This window comes from Larus michahellis, chromosome 3 (assembly GCF_964199755.1).
Source record: "Larus michahellis chromosome 3, bLarMic1.1, whole genome shotgun sequence".
Lineage (NCBI taxonomy): Eukaryota > Metazoa > Chordata > Aves > Charadriiformes > Laridae > Larus > Larus michahellis.
The window spans coordinates 28,261,054-28,277,464 of record NC_133898.1 but is presented as its reverse complement, the minus strand read 5'-3'; the positions used below and the strand labels follow the sequence as shown (position 1 = coordinate 28,277,464).

Below are 16,411 nucleotides of genomic sequence, written 5' to 3'. Positions count from 1 at the left end.
ACGAGACTGGTTACAGCTACATCACCACTTCAGGCCATGGGCACATGTTACAGCTGTCAGAGCTCTTCTCATACACATCAGCTCATACAGGCCTCAAGGGGTTATCTACCATACTCAGGATAACCAAACGCAGCACGTTTCAGCCAGGCCTCTAACACCCCTCCAAAACGCCTCCCTAACCCCAGCATATTTCTCTCTACAAGAGCTGAAGGGAACGGTATAGGAACTGGCTACATCTGCTTTACACCCAGTGGGTATTTCCCTTACATCAAGGGAACCCTTGGCTAGGAATATGCACTCAGCCAGCACCCCGCAGTACTGTTTTCTGCAAGCATTCCCTTGCCTGCCAATTCATTTTAAATTTGACCTAACGTTCATAGAAATACTTTATGGCATTCTCCCAGCTCCACAAAGTCACAAGATGCTGAGCTTTTACAAAGTACTTTTTTTGCATTAAAAATCGTCATGTTTTGGTTACGTAAATTAGAAAAATTCAATAATATGGGAGTGCCTTTCCGCCTTTCATTTTATGAAATCCAATACTTTCATTTAAAAAACACAGGCACATCCAAAATGAAAACTGGAGGCACTGTGGCTATAGTCAGCTTCCCATTAATGAAGTTAATTATAGAAACTATGTTCAACTTGTTCAAAACTTTGGAACTCTGTTGAACTGTTTACTGAATAAACAGTCAGTCTCGTTTTTTTCAGAAAGTGATTTATTTGCCAAATGGAAATTACTTGAATTTTAGGAATAATTAGCTTGCATAAGGCTTATTTCACACGAGAGCTCGGTAGCCTTCAGATAGTGAAACATCCTTTTGTTGAAATTTACAGAGTGTTATTTTCATTTTGCACATATAGATGCCTGGTGAATCATGTCTGCAGAGGCCAAATAAAACTTGAATGCTTTAGCCTGTCTTGATACCCACGCTAATCAAAACAAAATAAACCTGGAATAATTGCTTCCATAAGAACAATATATATGTGAGGACAACCAGAAGGTTTACAAGCCAGAATAATTTGTTGCAAAGGGGCAAGCCAGAACCTGAAAAAATACCAGTTTGAAAACCACAATATAAGCACTCACAATGCTACTCCACCAATAAAGTCTTTCAAATTTCAGACCAAGATAAACAGACACAATTAGCTATAAATCTGAGCTCAGATGATCAGCACCAGTGCCTCGGGCAACATGAGTCTATCAGTATTTTAAGAAAGAAAATATGAAAGAAGATGGAGAGGTTTGTTTATTGTTTTTGTTTTAGTTGGGGTTTTGGGTTTGGTTTTCCTTTTGTTCTTTTTTTTTTTTTAGGGTTCACACCAAATTGTACAGATGAATTTTTCTCCTTAAACTTCACTTTCAAACATACACATGCACGCTGAGCTTCATTGCCATTTCTAGATTCAGTCAATATTTCCTAAATTTAGATAGGAATTTTTATTGCCCTTCCACTGATGGAAATTTGAAGGCTATTACCATAATTACTAAGCCTTGAGATTTGTTCAAAAAGTTATTGCATATGAGTTTCACTGCTCAAAATACATCTCTCCATTTTAAATTATCTTTTGTGTTGACACATCAATGACCTAAATACAACAGTTTTTTATTTAATTTTAATTCAAAGCCCTCTAAACATCTGATGCCCTATTTGCAAGAGCCTAAGTATATGTGTATATTGGTGGTTACATTGCATTTTTTTTCTGCATCACATTTTTTACAGCCTGTTACTGTCATTTGGTGTTTGACTGTTATCATCATAAAAGATACAGGCTTTTCTACTTTGTTATTTGTAGCATTATCTCATGTTTTACAACATCTTTGCACAACATGCCCGCACATGAAATATAACTAGTGAAAAGTTCTCAGTGGTATTAATGCATAAAAAAGAATGTGGTTCCATCTCTACTGTCTTTACCCAGCCAAAAGCTGATGAACAGCCAATTTTCCTTTATCACATTAGCACAGCCATGAGGGAAACACATTTGTTCTAGTCAGCTACACTAAAGATACTATTACCAATCTAACATATACATGTTTTATATCAGCAGTATTCTCAGAGTATGAAGGAGCCAACAATATATTAACACTAGCATGACAGTTTATTTAAGAAAAGAAAATTGTCTCTGTAGAGGGACAGAAGTTAGAAATGTATGGCTAAAGCTCAGTGTCACTGGTCTAATAAAGGTAATAATTCTTAAGCTTTCTTTATAGCAGGTAACACTCCTGTGGCAGCTCTGTCATATCATTCAAATAAAAATGTTGTCTTTTACAAGTTTAAGAGTACCTTTATTTTTAGTCAGATATGAAGCATGTTTCTGCTTTCCTGTTTTCACTGTAAAACATTTGTAAGTGGAATTCAGAAACGGGTGCACTCACCCCCACCAGCTCCTTGCAAACTTACTACCTCAGCTGCAGCTTCTACAGGACCCAATTCTGCCTCCCCCAATGGTAAGGAGAGTGCTTGCCTTCATGCACCTCCTATCAACATCAGTGGGGCTATTTATGACTTTAAGAGTGACAGAATTGGGCCCTAAATGACCAGGTGTTTTTACTTGTTGAAAATAGGTGACTAATGACAATTTTAAATCTCCCGCCCCCCTCCCCCCCCCAATCTCTTTGTATTAAATAGGATTTAGAATAGTTGGGTTTAATATAGCACATCCCCAAGGTAGCCCTAAGCACTTTACAATGCTGAATTGGATATCAGTAGTGCAGTGACTGTGTAAGGCAAAGGCAGCAGTCATTATGCATTTGGCAGTAGCTCAATGTAATGATCCCCCTGCTGGTTATTAAAGGGGGTATGAATATCTGACATGGGAGGAAAATGTAGGAGGGAAACCATGTGTGGTATAAAAAAATCCCAGCGGCTCTCCACTGTGGGAGGAGAGGAATGTCTCAAAGTTTGGTGTCAGTTTAGACTAAGCTAAATAAGAAGGAAGGCTGGCACCGAATCGGCTGTTTGATGTAGTTATTTAAGGTCTCCTGACCGTTAGCATTAAATTGCATACAATACCACAGCAATAAAAGACGAATTTCCCTCCTGACTAGGACAATAAGATTATTCCCCTGTTGTCTTTATTAATAACGTTCTATAGGAATTTGCCCCAAGAGAGTAACAGAAGATGGGTAGAACGGGCTAGCCTCATGGTTGTGCAGAGCACAGGACCAGAAGCCTAGGACATCAGCGTTCTAATCCCAGCTCTGAAGCCATCTCTCCCTCCTGTGCTTCCCCATCTGTCAAATACTTAGCAAATCACCTCACAGGAAGGTGGCAAGGATTAGTTACTAAGATAAATTCACTCTGCAACCACATTAGCCTCTGCCAATGCAGAGCCTAATACCAATTCCAAGCAATGGAAAATCCATTTGATGGTGAACTGAGATGGTGAAAGATATCCACAATCTTTCCTCTAATAGCATTCTTGTTATGATCCAGAAGAGTTTCAAAGATAAGAGGTGCTGGGCCAATAAGTTGATAGGCAAGTTCCTTCAGTGCATCCCGAATGAAGTTCTTAACAGTCCTCCGACACAAGCAAATTGCCCATCAGAGCCAGAAATACCAAAACCAACCACTGCCCACCTAGGAATAATTCCCTACCCTACGGGCCAGTGTAGTGCAGAATGAAGGACACATTGAAGGATGAACTACCACTTATAAAATGAGATAGGGACAGAAAAGGCATTAACAAACTGTAGTTTCTCACCTAAAGATCCGTACTACTCAGACCCCATCCATGAAGGCATAACCATGAAATTTAACATGAACTTTGCCACTTGGTTTGGATCAGCCACAGCTGTCATGTAAACAAAAGCCAGTATTTTCATGTATTAACTGCTACCAGAAGCTTCCACTATATTGCAGTAACCTGTGTGGCAAAAAAGAAGCATCACAATCGAACACTGTACTTCAGAGCAGTTGTACTGGCTAAGACTGAGCAAAAACTGGCAAAAAGCAGAAACATGAACATGGTAAGCACCTATGACACCGCTCCTGAATAATTTTTGAACCTCAAACCACTTCATCAGCCAGCCATGGTTTCCATATATTTCTATATATTTAATAACTTGCCATGGATTTCTCTTCCACGAATTTGTGTAGCTGCTCCGTGTACGCAAAAACTGATACTTCCCAATGCCATACACCGTATAGACTGATTCAAGAATGTGATGGGGTTTTTCTTTCTCTCTCTCTCTTTTTTCTTTTAAGCCTCTCACTGAAGTGTTATCTATAGGTATAATAGTATAATAAATATGTAATTAAACAGTATAACAGGTATAATAAAAATACTTAACTTTTCAATAAAAAATTATCAGTATGAATTAAAAAAAAAAAAAAAGCCTAATATTCCTCTTCATTAACACAAAGGCAGAAGACATTTGGGGTATCAATTAAAGGAACAGTTATATTGATTGCCCCTTTTGAGATACAATGGCATTTTCCAAGCCAAAGCCAATTTGGGGGACTCCTGAGACCTCAATCTACAAAGTTTTGGCTTTCAGCTAATAACACATGCATATATTACATAGCAACATACACGTGTGATATCTGACACATTTAAGCGACATACACTTTTTCTTCACACATTAATTATCCTGTCATCAAAATGTCCTGTTACATATATATAAAGGCAACTGAGACAATTTTAGTCTCTTCCATATAGAACAGAATTGTGTCATTTCAACAAAATAAACGAAGAAAGTGAATTCTTCTCCAGTGGACGCTATGATCTTTTTGCATCAGCAGATATTATCCACATACCTTGTGCAAAATTATCTCAAATAAGATAGGAAGGAGAGACATGGAAAAAGAATCCTTTCTGTTCCATTAAAAATAATAAAGAATACACAAATATATCATAGCAGAGCTCAAGATCGCTAACCAGAGATTAAAACTCCACTGCACTAAACGAACACAACCAAAAGATGCAGCAGTCTCTTCCCCAAATGTTTTAGAGTTTATAATTATTATATGTTTCAAAGACCCACCTGTTTTTTAATAAGTACAATTGTTCCCTTTAGGTTATTTTTCCTATCCTAATATTTAATCGCATGGGAAAAATATATTAAAATATAATAAAAATATTAAAATATTACAGATAAACTAAGGGGAGTTCTTTCAAGACAACATGAATCTTTTCCACTAGTTAGATCTTTTTACTCTTATTCATCATAGCTTCTAGTAACCATAAAATACAATTTAATCTTTGTATGAAAGTTTCTTTTCATCATCCATTGTTCTAACAGCTAGATCACAGTGTCTGGCAAGACAGATGAAGAAACCAGATGGATTTCTTCCCAGATTTGCAGGCCATAAATGAGGAGTTCCACAATAGAGAGACTCTGGCACCAAAAGTGAAAGAAAAAAATCTTTTCCAATCATTCAAGCCAAATGATACCAACCCTGGCCTATTTAGTTATCCGGACAATTTAGTGATGGCAAACACTTCAACTGTAACTTCAGCTCTTAAGGCTATTTATACCATCAAAGAAAGTCTCAGATGGCAGGGGCAGGAATGACCGACATGTAGGAAACAAGGACAAGGACCAAAAATTCATCTTCAGATAAATACTAGGAAATTGAATACATTCCAAAACACATAATGGACACACACCACTGTTTTCAAACAAGATGAAAAAGCAGCACTTCAGGAATTTAAGATATGGACCAGACACTAAACAAGATTCTTCCAAATATCAGGTATCTGCAAACTAAAATTAAAAAAAAAAAAAGAACAACATTCAAGCTAGTTTTTAAGTTACAGATCCGAATTTTGCTATCTGTAAATGCAAGCTAAATTTAAAAATTAAATAAAAAATAAAACATAAAGCTTATTTCTCAAATATGAGAAAACAAGCACATTCTCTTCCAAATAACTGAACAGAAAATAAGCTGTAAGAAAACTCAAACAAGTCTGCATTAGTTCATCCTTTAAATAAGGTCTATTTGCACAGCAAGAAGTTTCTCAGAAATAGAAATAATAGGAATGATTATTATAAAGAAGGTGACACCCAATATGAAGAATTTTAAAGTGCTTTATGAAAAGCAATTAGGCAGCTATACAATTTACCTGCAAGGCGTAAAAAAAGATGTTCCATTTATTTTCCAGATCAGCAAACTGGCAGAAATGACCCCTCCCCTTAGTTGCTATAAAAGCTAAAGCAACTCCAGAATCAATAAAGTTACACAGGCTTTACAGAGATGTAAATTAAAGCAGAATTTAGCATAAATGATTTGCTTAATCATTCAGAAATAACGAGGAATCAGAGATTATGAGAAATCAGGAGAAGTTGCGATTCACCCAGCTCAAAAATTACTGCACAACGTACCATTACAATTGCTTACAGTCACTTAATTTGGTATGGTTTTTATAAAAGTTGCTACCTAAACATAGCTAGCTATCTGTGAAAATAACCAAGGTTCAGAAAAAAAATCCTTTTTTTCTTCTAAATGTATTGCAGATTTGTTCCATCAGGAACTTTTTCGATGAGCTCAGTCTATAGAAACAGACAGTGTATTAACACATTTTCTCCCAAGGTGAGAAAACAGATTAAGGTTATGACCAAAATGACAGGCCTGTGGCTTCCTTGAATACTTTAATAGAGTCAACAAATCAACAGTGGTCACTGATGACAACAGATGAGGGAAGACAATAGATGGAAGGAGGGGAATTAGCGATGCTGCTGTAATAGTCTAATCAGAAACTTGAGCATAAAAATCTTTTTCACCTTCAACCTGTCTAAATATGCTCTTTTTGCCTGCTCATATAAAGATATACGGCATATTCTACCACTGGGGGACATGTGGGTTCACATCTCTACTCTGGGAAAGCAGGCGTGGAACAGAAGCGGAACAGTTAGTGAAAGATGCAGTAAAGGGCTTTTGCATATCAAAGATGAGACGCACACAGGTATGTATTTTGGTATTTTCTTGCATAATTGCAAATCTTGCTGAAGCTGCAGTTACAAAGGCTTCCACGCAGCCTTTGTAAGTGAATTTCTGTAAAGAAGAAAGGTCAGTGATATGGACTTAAACAACACAAATTGGACAAATGGAATTTTGGTGAAAAAAACAGGATGAATCCACTAGCATGAATCCAAGTTTACTTTCAGCTGTGATTTAAGCAGAGCTAGCAACCAAAAAGCACAATGCTGCATTTTACATATTTTTTAAAAATCTGTCTGTGTGTCCCTAAATTTATGCATCAGAAACAGCAGACAACTTTCTGACACAATTCAAAAACTTCCTTCACTGAATAAATTAAAGAATTTAAACATCTTGAACATCCACCTCAAAGGTTCCTTTCCTACCCCCAGTTCTACCTTATTCCTCTTATTTTGCATTATTCTACCGATTTTTATCTCTCCTTTTTTGTTCTAGTATATTCATATTTAGCTTTTCTTTTTAAATACAAAAATGTAGTGAATACAGGTGGGAGCAGATTTCATGCCCCCAAGGACTATTTATCTCAAACATTAATAAAAACAGGGAACAAAATAATCAGTTTATCCCAAAATTCCTCTACTCTTTCCAAGCCTTCAGGCAACCTTATGACTGCTTCAGAAAATAAAGAGGTGTGGTAGTTTCCACAGCTTAACGTCTGCAGATACGTCAGGATTCCACGCCACACTCAACTACCTCCTACTCCACGCATTACTCATGGCACTGGTGCACAGCCTCTTTGTACAGTCTTATATTGTTTATCTCTCCTTAAAACATACCATGTGCAGCCTAACCCAAATTTAAAACCTTAACTGAATGGATAACTCTGGAATAAGCAGTACCATACGTTTTTGTAGTGTACATTTGTACATTTTGGCAGTGATGACATTATTGCTAGGGATGTTTGGGCAGATGTCTTACATACATCAAAATCCCCTCTGCTCTTTTCTTTTTTTATTATTTTTCCCCGTCTTAGAGACAAAGCTTACAACCCTAAGATAATAAGAGTTCAGTTTTAGTCTTTTGCTCTTCGCATTTTATTTTTTTTATTTGGAATTAAAATTGAGACAACACAGAGGCAACTTGGCAGATCTAAAGCTTGGCAAGAGATAATGAAATTATGTAGCAAACATATGAGAACAAGAATATGTCAGGAGGAATTTGTCTGGGGTCTTGTTCTCAAACAGACCAAAAAAAGATACTAATAACCATGTTAATAGGGACAGGGGGATGGGGGGAGGGAGGGCTGTGGAAATTAAAGAATAAAATCCAGGAGGACAAGCCAGCTCAAATAATTTATCTGCATAACACTTGACAGACAAATGTCACCTTCTATACCAGGAAAAGAACTTCCTGATGATCTTGCTAGTGAGCTTGGTGCTGCTTCAGCTAGAACCCTGTCTTGATTTCAAATGCATTTCTCTTTCTTAGCACGTACAGGAGAAAAGGAATACTACCTTATACAGCCAGTGCAGTTACTTAAAATCTTCAATACTATTTTTAGATTGGTTGCCCATTATCTTAAAGCAAATGCAAAGGCTATAGAAATAATAAAATTTATTTTTCCTGCCATTATTAAATTACTTTTTCACATTTCTAAATTCCTGTGTTTCTATATTCAAATCCTATACTACCCTCACATGGCAAAAAATGAAGTTTTTAAGCTATAAGAACTCTGCATTTCTGAGCAAACTCAAACCTACTACCCACCCCTCTGTATTTCAAGCATTTGAAGCAACTTGGCTGCAAGCTTGAAGGAAAAGAGCACAAGAAGATAGAGGCAAGCTGCAACCCTGGCATCTATGTAGGTTTGGATGTGATGCTTTTCACACATCTTTGTTCTCAGGCTAAAGAGCATTTTACAGGAAGAAAACAAAGAGGTCTTGGGGCATTGCAACCATTGACTTAAGTAACAGCATGATCAGGGACTTTATTATGATGATTTTAAAAAAGAAAGTGCTTATCTTAGCATTCATATCTACCATTCTGTGATTCATGATTAGGGGAGATTCCTTTATTTCCAACTGTTCTGTCATTTTTAAAAGGAAACCATGCAAACGTCATTCTAGGCTGAGATTCATTACCTAACCATAACCAAAAATCTAAAGTCAACTGGCCTCTCACCAAAGCACGCCAGCCTAAATAAAATATGCAAATAAAAGTGTTTTAATTTATTAAGTATTTTATTTTTAGTTCAATCACATCAGAATTCAAGGATGCTGCATTCCTATTCTTCACTGAGAAAAGGAAGTAAAAACTCCAAAATCTTCCTGTGATAGTCTCCTTAGGAGACTCCTATAGGAAAATCACCTTCAGCCTTTAAAAACAGGAACTGAAGTTGTGAGTGAGCGGAAAAGGTATACGCTGAGCTATTTGGCATTAAATCACTGATTTTTTTTCTTCAAAAATCAGGATGCTGCTTTAAGATGACTAGGCACCTGCATGGGGAAATGGTTTGAAATAATTCAGAAGTTTAATTCTTCTTCAGTATGCTCCAAAAGAAGTTTCAATATACATAAGTTCACCGTAAGCAGGATCAACTAACCAAATCAGTGAATTAAACTGTATTTTAACCCAGACTATTTCAGACTGTTACAAGAAAAGACCTGGAAAGATGCCTTTCTTTACAAGATTCATAGGGGATGTGCACACACATCAGTATTTGATGACACTATGCACAATCTTGTTGCAGCATTTAAAGGATTTTAACTTTTACTAATATAACAGGGTAAGAATGCCTGTGTTGAATATATTTTCCATCAGGCCGGCAAACTGGTAGAATACCAGGAAAACATTCCAAAAGGAATAATACTTTTTCATCTTTGGCTTTACCCTCTACTTTTTTCTTTCTTCTACTCTTGTTGTTAGACTTTGACAGACACTTTTCCAGGAGTTCCTGATAATAAAAATCCTCGATTAGATGACTTTTGAAATTGTAACTGCCTAAATGGGAAAAAACACCTTTTTTTAAATACTGAAATTGACTCATCACAACATTCTGTCCAGAGATAACAAGTAGACTGACTAGTACTTCAGCTGTGAATTTATTTAAATGTAGACATACACATGCAGTATTAGGAAGGCAAAAACAGGATATGAAATAAACATAAGGCATCATCTCTAAGCTCACTGTCAAGAGTATACCAAGGCTTCTAACCACAGAGTTCAGCTGAAGGTAACTATCTGTCAAATGTAATCTGTGCAAGTGAATATGCTTAAGCTGGTGCTATGAATCAACCAAAATTGCTTTGGTCTTATTGACATTCAATTGCAAGAAGTTGCAGCTCATCCAGTCCAATAGACATCTGACAACACCAAGAGTGCTTCGGTGACAGAAAGCTTTAAATATAGATGCAACTATCATCACAATACACATGGAACTAAACTTTATGATCCCTCATACCATCTTCAGAAACTGGTCATCAGCTGAGTGCCATAAGACCACACGGTCATCCTCTCTGCCTGTTGCAAATTTCTCCAGCTAACAAATCACTGTGACTTAAAAAAAAAGAAAAAGAGAGAATACAGATTGACTGACAGAAGAAGACCACTTGATCTTTCACCACTGTCCCATTAAATCTCTGTCCGAAATCCACTTTTGCCATTACCATTTTTGTTCACCTTTTAAAAATAAAATGCCAGATCAAAATTTGTTCAAACTGTTTGCTTTAGTTAAGGACCAGATCTTCAGCTACTATAAACTGCCTTCAGCTTCAGCAGTGCCATTTTACACCTGCCGAGATTCAGACCTCATATATGTCAAATTTATTTTCTTCCTCACAGCTGTTCTTTATAGCCTGAAACAAGATGTCAGATAATGGGTGTACGTGGGATGTTGGACAATAAAGCATCTTGCATACTGGGTCCCAAAAGAAGATCTGATTCGTGTCCTAACTTTGCACAAAAGAAATGAACACCACCTGCAACCATCCATGTGCTTGTTTGACCCTTCTCTCTCAGAGAACTCCTGCCATTTCAGTTTTTTCCTGCCATTTTCAGTGCAGCACAGTGCCTTTTTCTAAAAATTTTCATGTAGCCCCACTGTCTACGTGATTTATGTACCCACTTGCTTGGCCCCCCCAGCTCCTGCTGCCTCATTCCTTCCCTCACCATACAGTGAACTGAAATCATCCCTGAGCCACAAACAGATAAAGGAAGTTGGGGAAGAGGAAATATGTTGACTACATACAGCTTGCAACCTTGTTTACAGGGAAGTATTTTGTAAGTATTTTGGAAGTGTTAAGTATTTTGGGGGGGAAGAGAGACTCACACCCATCTTATGAGCACTCTGAACAGTTACGCCCATGCTCTGAGAAATCCAGTGTACAAAAAACAGGCTAGAGGAAGAAACCTCATCGGGGACCACAGTGACAGAACTGTCTTAAAACAGAAGGGCTGGAGAGGATAAAGGGACAGTATAAGAAATGGTAAAGAACAGCGAAGGGGAAAGAAAAAGCGTAAGGTCGGGAGGGGCAAGTTGTCTCTTTGCCTTTCCTTCTCTTGCCTCAGGCCCATATCGGCCTTTCCTTTTCTTGACTTAACTGGGATGAATTTTAATTGCAGCCTCTCTACGTGTTTTATACACTATGTACTCTCTACTTGTGTGGAGTGGATTTCCCATTCATCACAGGATTGCAGGCAAAAATCCCGGGAGCATTTTGCTTTCCTTCAAAGTTAGCTTTGCTAAAATCAATGACTTTAGGGCTGCTTCCTCTGTCTAGCACATACCCCAGCCCCACAACCATTTCAAATTTGGCAATTTTATGATCATTTGATTTCATTTCTTACCTCCAGATTTATATTTGCAATCTTTCCATGATAAGAGGGATAATATTCTATACTGTTTCAGTAACAGAATAAAGGCAACAATCTTACAGCAACAGTGGAAACATGGTCTCATTTGTAGTTTTAACAGTCAATATCCTAACTGATCTCTAACAATCTCTCTTCCTGATCTCTCTTCCTACTGTCTCCTCCTCAACACTCCAGCATTCTTCAAATCAAAGTTCTGTTTTCTTAGGGACCTGTTTTATGTCTTAAAAGTTTTTACTGCTTGGGTTTTTTTTCCAACAACCTACAAGTCTAGTGCAACAGCTAGGAATCACAACTACATTAAATTGTCTTTACCTTGTATGCAAACCACTGAACTTAGGGTTTTTTTTAAAAAAAAAAGGCAAAAAAAAGGGGGCTGGCAGGGGTATGGGAAGCAGGGGTGTTTCCTGCTGCAGATTGTGTATCATCCCTCAGCAATATTGTTACATCGCTTCCAGCTTTATATTAGCTCTGCCTTCACTAAAACTGTGTATCTTGGCATTTTAAATCCCCCTTCATTTTCCTGGTTGTCTCTCTTATTCCAATAATATCTTTCTTATCCTTGAAAACATGTCACTCCAATTCAGCAGTCTTATTACATATGCTCCTAGCATTTGTATAAAAGATATTTAGCTTTTCCTTTTGCCCTCCTTTACTTTTCTTTTTCACTATCTCCTACAATGTTAATCCCTTCTCAACAGGAAATGGTTTTCCTTCAATCTAAGTCTTTCTTTTTGTGCATAGATCCACTAGTTCAGCTTGAATTCCCTGAAGGACAACATAAATTTAACAAAAAAAAAAAAAGAGATGGGGAGGGGGAAAGGGGAAGAAAAACATGGAACCCTGGAGTGATCCTGAAGCAATTAACTCTCTGTTCAAGAACAAACCATGTATTAATACAAATTTGACCCCAAACAGTGAAATCAGAAAGTAACTGGAATTGCAGACCAACCCATAAAGTGGTTTACAGGCTTAAGGCAAACTAATAGCTATTTCATGAATGAAGCCTTCAAGATGTAAAAAAGCAAGTAACAGCACGCAGTAGGATCCAAAATAAAAATCATGTATGTCATTAATTTTTGGACAAGGGTAATTTTAGTACTGTGTTAAAAACTGAGTGATATAACCCACACTGTCAATTATCTGGTAAACAAGGCTGAAGACAGAAAGATCAATGCAAAAAGAGACAGTTTTTGAAATGATCTGTATTTTTGATGAATTAGTATTTAAATAAGTAAACATTGTTTTAAAATAAACAGTTGAATAGGAGATTAGTAATCCTTCAGCCACAGAGTATGCATTCCAATTATGGACTGGCAATTTTCATTTAATCTTTTGTTGGCAAGTACTTTACCCTTATTTCAGTAGTATGAAGTAATATTAAAATGGTTAACTACAGCTCTGCCACTTTCTACCCCAACCAGCACTGTATTCTTTCTTCCTGTGTTCTTTATTGCCTGTGTCAGTAGAGCTCTATCAATCTATTACTGATGCCTCAGACAGAATAAATGTATCTGGGCAGGGGAGTGGCAGAGAGAACCCAAGAATTCAAGATTGTAAATACAGATTCCGTTAAAAACTAAAGTAATTAACAAATAAGCTTTGCTCTAACTACTATTTTAACCATTGATCAATCTCTGTTCTTTTTACATGGAAAGGTTTAACAAGTGACTCTTGTGCTGCAAATGAGTTCCAAACAATAAAACATAATACGAGGATCCTAGTCATCAGATCTGAAAATATATGGAGAACAATTGCTTTCTTGCTGCATAATGACTCTATTTTCCCCAAGTCACAGAACAAATCAGATCCAAGATCCGATGATCACTATAGTAACATGAAAGGAGACAAGTATTAAGGATTCAATGAGCTGCTTTTTAGCAGCTAAAACGGTTACATAAAATAGACTTGCCAAAATTAATTGAAACAAAAGGTCTGAAAGTACATTTTAGATAATGTCATAACAATGCACATTTTCCCTCTGCCCCTCCATTTAAAATACAGCACTACCACTGATTCTGAATTTTCCTGAACTACTTGTAATCATGTAAATTAGGGATGAGATGTAGATGTCAAATGAAACGTCCCTTCTGAATAAAGTCTCTGTTCTTCACTAGTCAAAGAATAAGCAGATACCCACACAAATGAAGGGAGCTGTTACTAATGTACAATTATTAACCCTGTATTACACTATCAGCTGTAGATTAAATTCAAGTCTTTTGAATTGATTACATGTGAAGAATTTTGCAACACTTTGCACTGTTCAGTACTGGGACTTGTAAGTCATTCCCAAATTTAATGCAAGAATACATTGGTTCTACAACAGCTGAACAGCTCTGCTGGGACTAGAAGGCTGAAAATCCATCCCTCTGCCTCTTTTTGTGATGATTTACATAAGAAGAAAGCAATTATTCTTGCCCTCTGAATGCCTCGCCACAACAGTTCCATATATCCAGTTAAGGGATTTTTGCAAATAAAGTCTAATCTTTTCTTTCAAGGCTTAGTTTCTCTTCATGGTCAAGGATTCACAAAATTCTGCCTTTGATTCTTTTCATATTCCTCCCACCAACCTTACTTCAAACCCTTCCCTCCTCCTCTGTGCCCTGCTTTCTTCCTTCCATCACAAAGTCCTTTAGAAACGGTCATTCAACTGTTCCTTTGTACTGTAACTCTCCTACACTCTTTTTGGTGGCAATTCACTGTAAGCTTCAACTTTCATTTGTTAATAATAACTGCTTTTCTCCAGAGTTACTAAGCATCTTACTAGCAAAGCTCAGCAGTAGATCCAAACTGTGCTGTTAACTGAACATAGACCAAATCTGACTTTGGAGGACTGTATTTTAGTAGCTTACCATTGGTAGCTTATTTTTGGAAATGGCTATAGGAAAAAGTTTATGCAGCAGCTCCCTCAACCACATTTTGTTGAAGATGGGCCAGGAGAGGACCAGGGGAGGCTCCTCAGCCTGGTTTCCTGTGCACTTCAGTATACAGACCTTGAGTTAAGGGGCAGACAGGCCAGGGAGATTACTGATAAACAGCAAAGATGAGGACGCCAATAAACACAATTTAAGGAAAAGGATAAAAGCCTTTCAGATATAATAAAATACACTTGGAAGTCCAGCAGGAGAGCAGTAATCCAGTTTACCAACCTGTTACATACATAATTACTTGCATTACAGACGAGAGGTACACACATAAGGCACAAGTAGTAACTTGAAAAGACAGAATATCTACTCAAGCAGGCCACCTAGAGAAGCTCAGAAATGAGATACTTTTTCTGTTGACCAGTCCTGACTCCAAGAACCACAAAAGTCCCATGGGACGTGGTCATCAAGCTAGAAAGAGAAAGGCACATATGTTGAGTACTGAGGATAAATCTTCAGAGTAGGAATTTCAGTGGAAAGAAACAGAAGTTTGCAATTCTGAAATGTCAGACTAGGAGCAATATTGATAGTTTAATCTATGCTGCCACTGAATACCACATGCTGATTTGCCTACAGGTGCAACAGCGATGAACCTCACAAGATACATAGGCCATCTACAATCACAGTCAATAGCAATGGTACACCTAAATACCACCGGAAAGGAGACAGGAGAGGTTCAAGACGAAAATATTTTGGCTTTAATTCAGGAGGCAGAGGATCAAAGCCAGTGCCTTTCTTTGAAATGCTGTCAGTATCACAAAGGGTCAGGCAAGCAAGGTTGCATGATTCTGCACACAACTGAACAAACAGTGCGTAGAAAAAAGACTTAGTTTGGAATTGAGACGCTTTTCTGGAATAGATAGAATCAAAGAAGGGTAAGCTTCTCCTATACCCGAGCAGGGACAGTTCACTTTTTATCAAATTAAGAAAGAAACAAATCAAGTTGTCCTAACTAAACATGCATGTAGACTGTGACAAAATATGCCTGTCTTTAAAATCTAAAGCCTAAGATGTCTGAACCTGAATGTCAGCAATTACACAGGTCACACCACTGAAAAAGTGCTGCTATACCTTAAAGAAAGTTCAAATTTTCATAAAGTAAATGAGCTAACCGTATTAAAACATACTACAGAAGCTGGCATTCCAGCCCGGTTTTTTTTTTAAATAAAAAAGAAAAAGCAGCACCTTCAGATTCAACGGGAGATGAGAAAAGCAGCAGAAATAGAAAATGCAATTTTCAATTAGCTCTGCACAGACCAATGAACAATGCAGAAATTAAAACTATGGACATGACGCGTGACCAGGTCTTGAGTCAATTGTTCTGATAAACCATCAAATCAAGCCTATACAGGGTGAATTGGTTGGAAAAGCACATGGATAAATATTGTATACTGGAAAAGACAAAGTGGCTTTTGTGGGAGGAAATCAAGGTACAACTTAGAGTTCTTTGAAGCAGTTGAGATGCATGTGGATAATGAAAAACTGACCAATATAACGTCCAATATAACACAGACACAAGTTTATCAGTAGGTAACTCTAACAATCTCTGCATTTAACATTTTGTATAGGCTTGAAAACAGTGGTTAGTGAGGTGAAAAAGGATGTAGTTAATACTTCCAGTCAGTAAAAGTCAAAGCTTACTTCAAGGTTACAAAAGGATTTCAAAATGGTTGAGGCAGAGGCAATAAAGTAGCAGACTAAATGTATTAACCACAAGGTCGTAGATATCAG

The 16,411-nt window shown here is 37.2% G+C and overlaps 1 protein-coding gene across 3 annotated transcripts in view; it reads right to left on the bottom strand.

Annotated features, from left to right (window-relative positions):
- The window catches only part of USH2A (usherin), a 394,302-nt gene that overhangs the window by 358,664 nt on the left and 19,227 nt on the right, over positions 1-16,411 (bottom strand). The window lies entirely within an intron of this gene.